We start from the raw sequence: 16,430 nt of genomic DNA, 5'->3' as shown, positions 1-16,430 counted from the left end.
GTGTGTGTGTGTGTGTGTGTGAGAGTGAGTAGGCCTTACTGCCCACTTAAAAAAAGTCTTATTTAGTAAGGAGCCATTTAACCATTAAACTATAATTCCGTGTGAAATACCGGTCCCAGGCACCGACTCCTTTCATTAGGGGGCCTCAGGCCGTCGGTCTATTCAGACTTAATAGGCCAGACAGACTCACTGAAATAAAACAATAAATAGCCTAAATTAATAATAACAATAATAATAATAATAATAATAATAATAATAATAATAAAAAGGCCTTAATAATATTCAAGCTAAATAACTGCAAATGTGTTAGGCTTGTTGTAACTATTTACCAGTTATTTCTGGTTTGAGGTGACTGCTTGAGGCTTTATTTATTTGACGTTATCATAACGTTTTGTCTTTATAGCCTACGAAGAAAAATAAAGACGTGCTTTAAGATATTTATCTGATAATCGTAACATAAAAATATTGGAATGTTTGCCGTCATGTGTTGCAGCGTAGACTACACGACATAGGCCCAGGCCTATATTTATTATTTCACCAATACTGTGCACGATTTCATAAAAAGGCACGATGGCAGTTTGGGGTTTATTCCAAAATCCATTTCTTCTCGCGTGCCCAAAGCAAACCAAGGCAGACCAGACCGAGTTATCTTCATAAGCTGCTGTTGAAAGGGCGCAGACCTTATTATCCAAATTGGTTTTTATTAAACACACACTTACACTCGTCCACGAGACTCCCAAGTTCCAAAAAAACTCCCGTCTCATTGTGCTATTTTTTCTTTCATTTCTCTTTTTCTTTTTTTCTTCCGCTGGTACAGAAGGAAGCTGCAGGGATGAGGCTGCGTCTGAAGACCCGGACGGAGAGCAGCGGGAAATAACGCCTACGTAATAACCTTCAGAAATAGCAGAGTGTCACGCACACGCGCGGACACACGCACGCACACACACGCATGGACGCACGCACGCACGCACACACACACGCACACACACACGCACACAGACACACACACACACACACACACACACACACACACACACACACACACACACACACACACACACTGAGGGCACCACCTGTGGTCCCACACAAGAGACAAATACAACAACATTGCCCTCCTAAAGAATTTTTTTGGACGAGCAGGGGCCGACCAAGGGCCGACCAGAGGCAGACCAGGGGTCGACCAGAAGCCGAGCAGAGGCAGACCAGAGGCAGACCAGAGGCCGACCAGGGGCCGACCAGAGGCAGACCAGAGGCAGACCAGAGGCAGACCAGAGGCCGACCAGGGGCCGACCAGAGGCCGAGCAGGGGCCGACCAGGGGCCGACCAGAGGCCGAGCAGGGGCCGACCAGAGGCCAAGCCAAGGCTGGGCAGAGGCCGAGCAGAGGCTGAGCAGAGGCCCAGCAGAGGCCAACCAGGGGCCAACCAGGGGCCCAGCAGAGGCCCAGCAGAGGCCGACCAGAGGCCCAACAGAGGCCCAGCAGAGGCCCAGCAGAGGCCCAGCAGAGGCCCAGCAGAGGCCCAGCAGGACACTGAAATCTCGCTCTGATCACCGTCATTACGCTCATCTGCGGAGGGAATCCTGGGCTGTGAGCCTGCTTTCAAATTAAATATTAAACCTCATCTATGATGCATGCACATAGAATCATAACATGATCAGGGATACCTAAAGGCATCTCAGTGGAACTGGATCCCGACCAGTCATTATTACAGTAGTCCACGCAAGCACAACAAGCCTAACTGAGAAAGACTGCAAGCTCACGATCACGTCTTCATTTCAATAGAATAGACCAGTCCTTCCGGAAAACTGTTTTTATGCATTGAATTTGAATTTATCACATAATCACGTTTTTCTGGAAGGACTGATTAATAGACTAGGACTTTATTGTCATTATCGCTTGTACAACGAAATACCGACCCGCAGTGCGTCATTAAAAAATAAAAACAAAAAGATACATTGTATCCATAAGCAGCATTCATACCTACATTAATACACAGCAGCAGTCACACTTATATGATTTTGGCTATATGTAGCCCTTTTGTTTCCATTTTAGGTCCCATGTACTGACAGGGATGCAGTGGTGGAATAAAGTATATTTACTCAAGTGCTGTACTTAAGTCTAAATGTTGAGGTACTTGTACTTTACTGGAGTCTTTTCTTTTCATGCCACTTTCTACTTCTACTCCGCTATATCTCAGAGAGGAATATTCTACTTTTACTCCCCTACACTCATCTGGTACACCTTTAGTTACTTTACTCATTAATAGTTTTGCACACAAAACACATGTGGTTTATAAAATCTGATGTTTTATTATAAATGATACAATCCTATAATATAACAGCTGAAAGGATGAGACCACACAACTGTCCTTTACACTTTCTACAATGTGACAACTTTTACTTTAATACTTAATGTACATTTTACCTACGATAATGACATGCTTTCACTTAAATAACATTTTTAATGCTGGACTTTTACTTGTAACAGATCATTTTTTCCGAGGGTGTTGGTACTTCTACTTAAGTGAAGGCTCTGAATACTTCTTCCTCCGCTGCAGGTAAGAAAATCAGCTGCATTTAGAACAAGGCTGCGATAAACAGGCGATGTGATCAGACCTTTAAACGTGGCATTACTGAGTGTAGATCCCATAGGAGGGTGCCATCATGGAGTCAGCCTGTCGGTGCTAAGCTACGTAGCTACAGCTATTCAAGGGAACAAGTGAACTTCGAGGTACTTCGTACTTCGGCTCCACTTCATTTCAGAGGGAAATATTTTCCTTCTCACCCCACGGCCTTTATCTGACAGCTGTAGTTAGTTATGTCTTAGTTTAAAAAGGACAATCACTGGAAAAAAAAAAGAAAAAAAAAAGGATAGGCCCATTAAGTCATGTGAACTTTTTTCTTCCCTTTCCTGTAACTCCAGTTGTCGAGGCACATTTTTGCGGTATTGAACTCAGGTTTATAATTTTCCAAAAGTTGAAGATATACACTGTGTTGACTAACTGTGAGTTTTGTTCGGCTTGTCAACGTTTATTTAATTTATGTCTGCAAGTCATAAAAAAAAAGAAAGGAGGAATGGAATGGCATCTCCTGACAGGAGGGCCCTGGGTACCCAGTCCCCTTCCCCCCCCCAGTCCGAGGCCCTTATCCACCCGCTCTCTGATAAAGCCCCAAACCCCCCAGGTGAACAGGTGAAGCGTACAAATATGTCATCCGCGATGAAAATGCCCACCACCTACAATACAAGTGCACAATATAATAATCAATAAATATTACAAATATATATATTACAAATAATATAAAAATATTACTTAAACAACATACAGTAGGTGGCCCTCTACAACAGCAGTTCAGTCGGGGCCACAATTTCGCTGCATAAATTGCAGATTTCCGTGCAAAATAATGCAGGGCTTGCATGATGTGGTAATAAAAGTCACAAATATCACATATATCTGAGCAGAAAATTGAAAAATGTTGTGTTTCCTTCACACAAGAGCAGCCATTTTCCCCTGTTGCCATGGGAACGTAATCACGTGACAAGACAGCCTCTATTTTTTTTTTTATAAAACTGCAGTTTTTGCAAGTTCCCGTAATTAAATCGCATAAAAATCGCATAAACATCCTGCATGTTTCATCAAATTTTTTACAAAAATATGCCACACAATCAAGGATTTTTGCATGCAACAATTACAAAAAAGGATTAATTTTGTGTCCACTTCTAAATGTGCAGAGTTTGGATCTTCAACTCAAGGTATTGTGCTTGAAAAGACACAACTCTGAAATCTGATGTTTATGGTATGGAGGACCTCAAAATTAAGCTTCACTATAAGTAGGCTGCAATAAAGTTTTAATATCACAAAATTACTTTGGATACTTAATTATCAAATACATTTTAAGACTTTGACTCAAGTTCTACTGAGTTCTATGTTTGACTGAAAAAGGTGACTCTTCTGAAGTTGTTTATCCGGTAAGATACGTGTACTTTATCTAAAGTATTGCTCTTATGTACTTCTAAACTGCGCCTCCCTACCAGCTGGAGGTAAAGGTACAGGCTCTACGGATGTTTGGAGACCTGCCCCGAGGCCTGCCGGTCTCTTTGAAGGCCCTGCTGTCAATCTGAGCCGCAACACACACACACACACACACACACACACACACACACACACACACACACACACACACACACACACACACACACCACACACACACAGAAAAAACCCCATAGATGAACATTTTATTTTCTAGCATGTCTATTTCTACGCCCGTTTGAATTAATCAATGAACGACAGCTCCCGTCAGCATTGCGTTATTATTACGTTCAGCTGTAATTTTTCACGTGCCAACTTGGGGAAAAAAAAGAAAACGAAGGAAAGTAATTTGAACACGCAGTGGGCAAAGAGAGAGAGAGAGAGACAGAGACTGGCAGACAGAGAGAGAGACAGCAATGTTTTGGCATGTTTCTCCATGGTCTCTCTTCTCGTGCCTCTGGGATCAGGCTTGTTACCCATCATGGCCGATGTGTGGAGAGTTATTACACTTCCTAGCGAGTGCTCCAGCTTTCATCTGCAGCCAACATTCCCCCCCCCCCGATTTCACCTCTGGGAGCGCCGTCACACCCTCCTTGTTGTGTCAATGCTCTTATTTAGCGGCACGATCTTGCTAAGTTGTCAAATGTCTTTCCTTTATTTTATTTTTTATCAAGAACTGAATGCAACGGGCGAAGCAGTCATTCGGCATGGCTGGAGAGCAGTGCAGCATGGGAGCAAATTATCGCTCTCTTAAAAACTCGTAAAACGTTCTCTTTGGCATTTTGGCCCACAGGTACCAAGCACACAAGCTGGCTTCAATCGGAGTATTTGAAAAAGTACTTGACCTGGAATAAAGTGTGCTTAGGATGAATATGTGCATTTCTTAAATCATTTCTAACTGACAGGAATGGCCAGTTTGGGTCACATTTAAACCAGAATTTGATTGTTATGGTGACGTTATTTAATCTATTGATTCCATGTTTTTTTTCATGGTGGTGAAATTTAAAACTAATGTATTTTAATGGGAAGCACCTTTTGTGATAACAGCACAGTTAGGGTAGTAGTATTGAATAGCTGTGGACAGGCAGCTAGCAGCGAGTGAGATGTTTTTACAGTGTGTTCTGGGGACAGGCAGCTAGCAGATAGAGAGGAGAGTTTTTACCAGTGTGTTGGGAAGGCAGTAGCAGATAGGGGGAGATGTTTTTACAGTGTGTTCAGGGGACAGGCAGCTAGCAGATAGTGAGGAGATGTTTTTACAGTGGGTCAGGGAAAGGCAGCTAGCAGATATGGAGGAGATGTTTTTACAGTGTGATCAGGGGACAGGCAGCTACCGATAGTGAGGAGATGTTTTTACAGTGTGATCAGGGGACAGGCAGCTAGAGTAGTGAGGAGATGTTTTTACAGTGTGTTCTGGGGACAGGCAGCAGCAGATAGTGAGGAGATGTTTTACAGTGTGTTCAGGGGACAGGAGCTAGCAGATAGTGAGGAGATGTTTTTACAGTGTGATCAGGGGACAGGCAGCTAGCGATAGTGAGGAGATGTTTTTACAGTGTGATCAGGGGACAGGCAGCTAGCAGATAGTGTTTTTTTTTTTTTGTTATTTCAAAGGATCCCCATTAGACGACAGCTAGTCTCTGGGGTCCAAACAATAAATCCAAAAGACAATAAATACAACAAAACATCACAATATATCATATATAAATTCACAAACAAAACTGACAATGCAAAAAATACTACACAAAACTAAATAATGAGAATAAATGAACATGATACAAACTCACTCAACCAATACAGACAATATTATGATATCGAAAACAAATGTAGTCTAAGTCTTTTTTTAAAACAGTTTTTCCCTTGTTGTCCAATCCCAACTGGAGATTGTTCCAATATACAATGACCTAAAAACCCAGTCCTCTTCATCCAGTCAGATCTAGGTAGTGGTAAGAAATCTGTCAACTATTCACCCCTCTTGTATAGTGAATGCATATCTGAACAATAAGTTACATTATCATAAAAAAATTTAGGAATCCCAGTATTAATAGTTCCATGAAAATATACTAACATATTAACAGATAGTCTATTCTTGACCTCAACCAAGCAAGCGTTGCATATCTGCAACCCTGGTTCCGAAGAACAACAAGAACCGTCTGCAGCCTATTTTGTGCAACTTGTAGTTTTTTTAAATGACTGCTTGATGCCGCCGAGACATACAAACGAACAATAATCCAAATGACACAAACCAATGAACAAACAACACGCCTAAACAACTGGAATTTTAAAAACTGTGCCATTACGAACAACTGCCACGCTCTACCATTTTAGTAACAACATGTTATATGATCCGACCATGACTATGTGGAATCAAGCCAACGTCCAAACACCTTTTTTACTTGCTGTACACTTTGACCATTTACGTGTATATCATATTGGGGATTATCAGATAATCTACATTAGAACCGATATATACTCACCGTTTTGAAATATTTAGGACAAGTTTATTTGTTTTGATCCAATTATACAATTGCTAATCTCACTAACAGAACCTGATAATCTCTCAGACATGTAGGGCTCATAATAAAGAGTAGTATCATCAGCAAACATAGTCATTTAGCCTACTGAGTATATACGGCAATATGTTAAAAATTGAAAATAACAAAGGTCAAGACAACTTCTCTGAGGACACCACAGTCCAGGGACTTGCTACTAGATAAAAGCACATTAAAATAAACTCTTTGCGACCTCTCAGACAAATAGCTTAAACCACTTGATTGCAGAGAAAGTTACACACATAACTAATAGTTAGAAATCAAAATTTCATGGTCAATCACATCAAAGGCAGGCTGAAGTCTAGTAGTAGTGTACCCACAATCATTGAGTTCAATAGGTTAGCCAGCTATCCGACATTGTGTCATTGCAGTGCAGGTGGAATGACCACGTCTATAAGCATGCTGAAACATCGTAGTCAAATCATCATCAAGTGTGGAGTGTTTACACAGTGTGTTCTGGGGACAGGCGCTAGCAGATGTGAGGAGATGTTTTACAGTGTGTTCGGGGACAGGCAGCTAGCAGATAGTGAGGAGATGTTTTTTTCAGTGTGTTCAGGGGACAGGCAGCTAGCAGATAGTGAGATGTTTTACAGTGTGATCAGGGGACAGGCAGCTACAGAGATAGTGAGGAGATGTTTTTACAGTGTGTTCAGGGGACAGGCAGCTAGCAGATAGTGAAGAGACGTTTTTTACAGTGTGATCAGGGGAAGTAGCTAGCAGATAGTGAGATGTTTTACAGTGTGTTTGGGGACAGGCAGCTAGCAGTAGTAAGGAGATGTTTTTACAGTGTTTTAGGGGACAGGCAGCTAGGAAATAGTGAGGAGATGTTTTTACGTGTGTTCTGGGGACAGGCAGATAGTGAGGAGATGTTTTTTATAGTGTGTTCAGGGCAGCAGCTAGCAGCTAGTGAGGTGTTTTCAGTGTGTTCAGGGGAAAGGCAGCTAGCAGTAGTGAGGAGATGTTTTTTACAGTGTGTTCAGGGGACAGGCAGCTAGCAGATGGAGGAGATGTTTTTACAGTGTGTTCTGGGGGACAGGCAGATAGTGAGGAGATGTTTTTACAGTGTGTTCGGGGACAGGCAGCTAGCAGATAGTGAGGAGAGGTTTTTACAGTGTGTTCAGGGGACAGGCAGCTAGCAGAGCAGATATTGAGGAGATGTTTTTTACAGTGTGATCAGGGGACAGGCAGCTACCAGATAGTGAGGAGATGTTTTTACAGTGTGATAGGGGACAGGCAGCTAGCAGATAGTGAGGAGATGTTTTACAGTGTGTTCTGGGACAGGCAGCTAGCAGATAGTGAGGAGATGTTTTTACAGTGTGTTCAGGGGACAGGCAGCTAGCAGATAGTGAGGAGATGTTTTACAGTGTGAAGGGGACAGGCAGCTAGCAGATAGTGAGGAGATGTTTTACAGTGTGATCAGGGGACAGGCAGCTAGCAGATAGTGTTTTTTTTTTTGTTTATTTAAAGGATCCCATTAGACGACAGCTAGTCTTCTGGGGTCCAAAACAATACATCCAAAAGACAATAAATACAACAAAAATCACAAATATATCATATATAAATTCACAAACAAAACTGACAATGCAAAAAATACTAACAAACTAAATTAATGAAGAATAATATAGCACATGATACAACTCATCAACCAATACAGACAATATTATGATATCGAAAACAAATGTAGTCTAAGTCTTTTTTTTAAAACCAGTTTTTCCCTGTTGTCCGAATCCCAACTGGAAGATTGTTCCATATACAATTGACCTATAAAAACCAGTCCTCTTCATCCAGTCAGATCAGGTAGTGGTAAAGAAATCTGTCAACTATTCACCCTCTTGTATAATGTGAATGCAATCTGAACAATAAGTTACATTATCTAAAAAAATTAGGAATCCCAGTATTAATAGTTCATGAAAATATACTAAAAATTAACAGATAGTCATTCTTGACCTCAAACCAAGCAAGGTTCATGCATCTCTGCAACCCTGGTTCTCGAAGAACAAACCAAGAACCCGTCTTGCAGCCTTATTTTGTGCAACTTGTAGTTTTTTTAAATGACTGCTTGAGCAGCCAGACCATACAACAGAACATAATCCAAATGACACAAAACCAATGAACAAACAACACGCCTAAACAACTGTAATTTTAAAATGTGCACATTTACGAACAACTGCCACCGCTCTACCCATTTTAGTAACAACATGTGTAATATGATCGACCAGACTATGTGGAATCAAGCCAAGTCCCAAAAACCTTTTTACTTGCTGTACACTTGACCATTTACGTGTATATCAATTTTGGGATTATCAGATAATCTATACTTAGAAACGAATATAACTCACAGTTTTGAAATTTAGGACAAGTTATTGTTTTGGATCCAATTATACAATTTGCTAATTCACTAGACAGAACCTGATTAATCTCTAGACTGTAGGGGCTGCATAATAAAGAGTAGTATCATCAGCAAACATAGTCAATTTAGCCTTATGAGTATATACGGCATATCATTTGTAAAAATTGAAAATAACAAAGGTCCAAGAAACTTCCTGAGGAACACACAGTCCCGGGACTTGCTACTAGTAAAGCACCATTAAATAAACTCTTGCGACCTCTCAGACAAATAGCCTTAAACCACTTGATTGCAGAGAAAGTTTAAACCATAACTAATAAGTTTAGAAATCAAAATTCATGGTCAATCACATCAAAAGGCAGTGCTGAAGTCTAGTAGTAGTGTACCCACAATCATTGAGTGTCAATAGATGTTAGCCACTATCGACATTTGTGTCATTGCAGTGCAGGTGGAATGACCACGTCTATAAGCATGCTTAAACATCGTAGTCAAATCACATCATCAAGTGAGGGGAGTGTTTTACAGTGGAGTGTTCTGTGTGAGGAAGGCAGCTAGCAGATAGTGAGGAGATGTTTTACAGTGTGTTCAGGGGACAGGCAGCTAGCAGATAGTGAGGAGATGTTTTTTACAGTGTGATCAGGGGACAGGCAGCTAGCAGGAGTGAGATGTTTTACAGTGTGTATCAGGGGAAGGCAGCTAGCAGATAGTGAAGGAGATGTTTTTACAGTGTGTTAGGGGACAGGCAGCTAGCAGATAGTGAAGAGGTTTTTCAGTGTGAGCAGGGACAGGTAGCTGCAGATAGTGAGATGTTTTTACAGTGTGTTTCTGGGGACAGGCAGCTAGCAGATAGTAGGAGATGTTTTTACAGTGGTGTTAGGGGACAGGCAGCTAGCAAATAGGAGGAGATGTTTTTTACGTGTGTTCTGGGACAGGCAGATCAGATAGTGAGGAGAGTTTTTTTATCGTGTGTTCAGGGACAGGCAACTAGCAGGTAGGAGGTGTTTTACAGTGTGTTCAGGGGACAGGCAGCTAGCAGATAGTGAGGAGAGGTTTTTTACAGTGTGTTCAGGGGACAGGGCTAGGCAGATAGTGAGGAGAGTTTTTACAGTGTATTCGTGGGGACGGCTAGCAGATAGTGAGGAAGTTTGACAGGTTTAGGGGACAGGCAGTAGCAGATAGTGAGGAGATGTTTTTTAATTGTCAGGGGACAGGCAGCTAGCAGATAGTGAGGCGATGTTTTTTACAGTGTGTTCAGGGGACAGGCAGCTAGCAGATAGTGAGGAGATGTTTTTACAGTGTATTCGGGGGACAGGCAGCTAGCAGATAGTAAGGAGATGTTTTTGCAGTGTCTTCAGGGGACAGGCAGCTACCAGATAGTGAGGAGATGTTTTTTACAATGTGTTTAGGGGACAGGCAGCTAGCAGATAGTGAGGAGATGTTTTCACAGTGTCTTCAGGGGACAGGCAGCTAGCAGATAGTGAGGAGATGTTTTTACAGTATGTTCTGGAGACAGGCAACTAGCAGCTACCGAGACTATTTAACAGGGTCACCGTCGCTGTGACCGGAGCTTAGCGCCGCCCAGGACGATTGTGATTGGTTTAAAGAAACGCCAACAACCCAGCGTGTTTTCCATTACATCCAGGAGTGCCGATGCTGGTGCCAGACGTTCCTCCACATTGACAACTGAGGAACAGCCTACAGTGCTAACACCTCTAATTCAGCGAGTAACATAAGCTAATGACTGCGTCTCAAACAATAAAGCGATGCGGTTGTTGGCCCGCGGGGAGGCAATTTGTCATCCGGCGTCAAGGAGGAGATGAGTTACTGTCCGACAGCGAGAGGTGGAGCTCACTCGCGGCAGCTTGTGGGAACACGTGCAGGTCAGTTTACACCTTCAGGGAGGGAGAAAGAGAAGATGGAGGAGGGATGGAGGGGGGAGGAAGAGACCACACGTAGGGCAATGAAACTCATTTCAATGACTTTAAATGTCATATACGTACATAAAAACGTGTAATTTGGATCCAAATTATAAACTGCTCCTTGGTTTCGGAGTCAAAGATGTGACGGAAAACTAAACTTTGATTTCCAAATCCGGATTTTTTGTCTTCCTTCTTCCTCTGAGCCACAGAGCTCCATTAAAGTCATATACTATGCCATTGTATCTTCCATAAATCTATCTATCCTAAACTCCTAAACTTGATGATTTATTGTATTTAATACATCAATAGTAATACGTTGCATGTGTTTGTCTTTTTTTATTGTGGTTGTATGTAAATGCAGCATGCAACATATTAAAGTTCAATATTAAAAATGTTTATCATTATTACTATTGTTTACAGGGAGAGTTGAATTTGTTTTTTTTTACTTGGATCACATCTTGACCACAAGCAGATAAACAGACTTTCATTCTGGATTAGCATGATAACACCAGTCATGGGGATGAGGAGGAGTATGGAGCAGGAACCTGCAACAGTCCAGTGTGCGGTCCAGTGTGCGGTCCAGTGTGCGGTCCAGTGTGCGGTACAGTGTGCGGTCCAGTGTTGCGGTCCGTGTGGCGGTCCAGTGTGCGGTCCAGTGTGCGGTACAGTGTGCGGTCCAGTGTGCGGTACAGTGTGCGATGTGCAGGGCTGGATAGGAAATCGTGTGAGTTGAAATGACAACATATGGAAAGAGTTTTAGGAGAAAAAAAATCTGTGTTGATTTTGTTATGTCAGTTCAATTACTTCTTAAAAATATTCTATGTGCACTCTCAAGCCCTTCCACGGTTCGTCCCCATGAGACTACATTTATTTGAATGTACTATCGATGTAAAATGAATTATGGAATTAAGTAAACTGTCAAAAACCACTTGAGCATTTCAAACCAGATGCTCAGGTCCTATACACACACTAATGGAGAGACGTCAGAGGGATAGGTGGATGGATGGGTGGGTGGATGGATGGATAGGTGGATGGATGGATAGGTGGATGGGTGGGTGGATGGATGGGTGGGTGGGTGGGTGGGTGGATAGAATAGGGGGTGAAGGGACGTCCGGGGGCAGGTGGATGGAGTGGGTGGGTGGATAGGTAGAGGGATAGTTGGGTGAATAGGGGGGGTGGGTGGGTGGATGGATGGATGGGTGGGTGGATGGGTGAATGGATGGATAGGTGGATGGATGGGTAGGTGGGTGCATGGGTGAGTGGGTGGATGGATGGATGGGTGGGTGGATAGTGGATGGATGGATAGGTGGATGGATGGATAGTTGGTTAAATGGATGGGTGAATGGATGGATGGGTCATAAAACACAGAACTTTCAAGCCAAGGAGTTCCCTTCTAAAATCAAAAGATTTTCACTCAGAAAACATGTGTTCCTTCCTTAGTTCCTTCCTTAGTTCCTTCCTTCCTTCCTACTAACTGGTGCCAACACAGCGAGGTATCTTGGAGCTCTGTAGCTGGGGTCAGCCGGCACACGCCTAGTTTCATAGGTCGCTTGCAAAATGGTGTGCATACATTTTCGTACTACATCGTACAAACCTGTTTCCTGAGAATGGGTTGCTATTGACAACCCAGGGATCAATTGCGATTACATATTTAAAACGATTGACAGCTCTAATACAAAGTCAGTGGAAAGATAAAGGTGTGTGAAAGCAGGTGAGAAATCACAAGCTGTGTGCTTTCATACTTCACATATTTCTTGTGCGTACCAATGAGTGCACACAAATACAACCCGACAAATAGTCGTCCAACAACACTGTTGTTGTGTGTTTGAAGTAGCGGTACGTATAGGAACTTTCAGTTACAGAGGAAACAATGGCGGCCTAATTAAAAAAGAGATGAGATGACAATCAGCCCAGTACCTTTTAGGACCTGCCAAGAACAGGGAGTCCCAGGGACGCTGACACACAACATGGCCTGACACACGCATGACAGAGGTGCTGGGGTGGAAGAAATATTTAGATCATTTACTGAAGTAAAAATGCCACACTGGAAAAGTACTCTGTCATAAGTAAAAGTCCTGCATTGAAAATGTTACTTAAGTAAAAGTATGTAAGTATGATCAGGAAAAAGTACTCAATGCCGAAAAATCCTCACATTTCGGAAACTGGAAACAATCCACACATGTCTGTCAATTAACTACGTGTTTACGGGCTAATCATTTCCGCTAGGCCTTTATATAATATAACTTATAATAAAACATGTGTGTTGCGCGCAAAAATATTGATTTTTAAAGTAAGTAAAGCTTTTTGTGTTGATGTAGTGGAATGAAAAGTAATATATTAAAGGTCCCATGGCATACAAATTTCACTTAATGAGGTTTTTTAACATTAATATGAGTCCCCTCAGCCTGCCTATGGCCCCGAAGTAACTTTCCCCTTGTGAGGTCATAAGGGGAAAGGTGTTTTTTCAGCTGCAGGGGGGGGTGGTGCATGTTAGAAATACGACCGACCGATTTTGACACAAATACATTTGTAACTCTTGCCAAAATGCAACCTAGGGTTTTTTACTGAGTCAAACTTTTATTTAAAAGGACGGAAGCGCAGCTTTTAAGATTCACCGTATTCTCATTTTTTGGTCGAATGGCCTTTTAAATGGGAGAGCTGGGGGCGCTACTATGATTGGATCTAAATCACTATTTTTAAAAGAAGAAGAAGGCTCAACACAACATGAGACTTTGCTCCAAGTCTCACCAGGGGCTCTACACATGAACTCAGCATTAGAACATTGGTAGTGTTCACAGAATAAAAAGAAGTTTTAATAACTCACTGTAGCTGTTGTTAACGCTATCAGACCTTCTCCTACCAAGAGCCTGGGTCTGACCCAGGTTTCTTCCTAAAAGGAGTTTTTCCTCTCCACTGTCACACTGAATGGAGGGAAGTGTGTGGTCTAGACCTACTCTATCTGTAAAGTGTCTCAAGATAACCGTTGTTATGATTTGATACGACATCATGGCTTTCAAACAAGCAAAGTGGCAGTTAGTTAAGGCCACACCCCCAGCCTCCACCTTGCACCCCCCCCCCCCCCTCCCTACCACAAACGTCAAAAAACAGTATTAGGGAGCACACTAAGATCTTTACAAAAGAGACTTCAGATACAGTATTAGGGACCACTAAGGTCTATATAAAAGGACTTCAGATACAGTATTAGTGGGACCACTAAGGTCTATATAAAAGAGACTTCAGATACAGTATTAGGGACCACTAAGGTCTATATAAAAAGAGACTTCAGATACAGTATTAGGGACCACTAAGGTCTATATAAAGAGACTTCAGATACAGTATTAGGGCCACTAGGTCTATATAAAAGAGACTTCAGATACAGTATTAGGGACCACTAAGGTCTATATAAAAGAGACTTCAGATACAGTATTAGGGACACACTAAGGTCTATATAAAGAGACTTCCGATACAGTATTAGGGACCACTAAGGTCTATATAAAGAGATCAGTACAGTATTAGGGACCACTAGGTCTATATAAAGAGACTTCAGATACCAGTATTAGGGACACTAAGGTCTATTAAAAGAGATTCAGATACAGTATTAGGGACCACTAGGTCATAAAAGAGACTTAGATACAGATATAGGGACCACTAAGGTCATATAAAAGAGACTTCAGATACCGTATTAGGGACCACTAGGTCTATATAAAGAGACTCAGATACAGTATAGGGACCAACTAAGTCTATATAAAAGAGACTTCAGATACAGTATTAGGGGACACTAGGTCTAATAAAGAGACTTCAGATACAGTATTAGGGACCACTAAGTCTTATAAAAGAGACTTCAGATACAGTATTGGGACCACTAAGGTCCATATAAAAGAGATCAGATAAGTATTAGGGACCACTAAGGTCTATATAAAAGAGACTTCAGATACAGTATTAGAGGACAACTAAGGTCTATATAAAGAGACTTCAGATACAGTATTAGGGACCACTAAGGTCATATAAAGAGACTTCAGATCAGTATTGGGACCACTAAGGTCTATATTAAAAGAGACTTCAGATACAGTATTAGGGACCACTAAGGTCTATATAAAAGAGCTTCCGATACAGTATTAGCGACCATCATGGTCTATATAAAAGAGACTTCAGATACAGTATTAGGGGACCACTAAGATCTATATAAAAGAACCATGCCATGGGACCTTTAACAAGACTTCTCTCTGGAATGTAGCAGAGTAGATGTAGAAAGTGGCATGGAAAGAAAAGACTGAGGTAAAGAGCAAGCACCTCAAATTTGTACTTGAGTAATTGTGGTTCATTCCATTCCGCCTCTGCAGAGGTGTGTGCCTCCGTGTACCTCCACTGCCCTGCGAGGTCAGGTGAGGCTAGGGGTAAGGTAGATGTTTGCCTGTGTGCCTTCTTTCTGCTAAGACTGTAATTATGGCGTGCCATTATGGAGCGCAGAACAAAGGCGGGCCCTACAGCCCTGCAGCAGCCAGAGAGCAGGGGATGTACCGCTGCCTCTATTCACACCGTAGTTAATAACAATACTCCTCAACGCACTGCAGACAGCGCGGCGTCAACCTTCCCACGTGTGTCTCCTTTTGTGTGTGTGTGTGTGTGTGTGTGCGAAAGATGGGACAGTGAGGGTGTGTGTGAGACAAAGAGCTGTAAAGGAAGGTCTGGCCCCTCCACGCACACACTGCTGGATCAGAGAAAAAAAACGCCAGGGGTTGTTTCACCAATCACAATCGTCTTGGGCGGGGCTAAGCTCCAGACGCAGTGTCTCGGGAAATGGACTTGCTTAGGTGGAACATTTACACACAAAAGAAAACGCCTCATCCAATATTAAATGATGTCACCATAAGTAATGTGAGCTATTAAAATTAGCTGGATGCATGGTAATTTGCTCTTACTAGTGTATTGCTATGTGTACTTCGCCAATGGCAAATCACCACCAATAGGTCCAAAAATGTCCCTGTTACAGAGTAAATGCCGTAAGCAAATTCTTTGTAAATCTTTACACGTATTCCCTGAAAGAACCAAGCTGGCCAGCATTTTTGCACGATCCAAATTTTCTTCAAAACTTGACATTTTCAGCGTAAATCTGAGTTTGACGTAAACCCAAAGAAAGCTGAAAGGGAGCTGAACCGTCGTCGATCCAGGCTATTGACATTCCCCGACTGACACAAAACCATCCAGCAAAGTTGGTTGTGTCCTATTTTGGTAGTCTGTTTTTCATTTTGTATTTCCTGTTTTGTTTTGACGGTCGGGTTTTCTGTCTTGTCTTGTTTTACTTCCTGTCTTTTGGTTTTCCCACTCTTGTGATTCACTCTTTTGCCTGCCCTTTCCCGGACTCCTTGGTTTTTGTATATCTTTACGTTATTAAATCATCAAAGCCACTCCGCTGCTTACTGTCTCTGCCTTTGGGTCCGCCATTCTCCAACCTCAGGGCAGGCTGAGGGTAAGGAGACCAGATTTCTCAGATAAAATCCGGGGACATTTTCAGCTCAGAAGTGGATATACCTCTAAAACACTGTCCAATGTTCTTATTTTTGAAAAACGGGGACACTAGACCTAGAGCTGTTC

Source organism: Etheostoma spectabile, chromosome 15, assembly GCF_008692095.1.
Source record: "Etheostoma spectabile isolate EspeVRDwgs_2016 chromosome 15, UIUC_Espe_1.0, whole genome shotgun sequence".
NCBI lineage: Eukaryota > Metazoa > Chordata > Actinopteri > Perciformes > Percidae > Etheostoma > Etheostoma spectabile.
The sequence above is the reverse complement of the archived record's forward strand: the minus strand, read 5'-3'. Positions refer to the sequence as shown.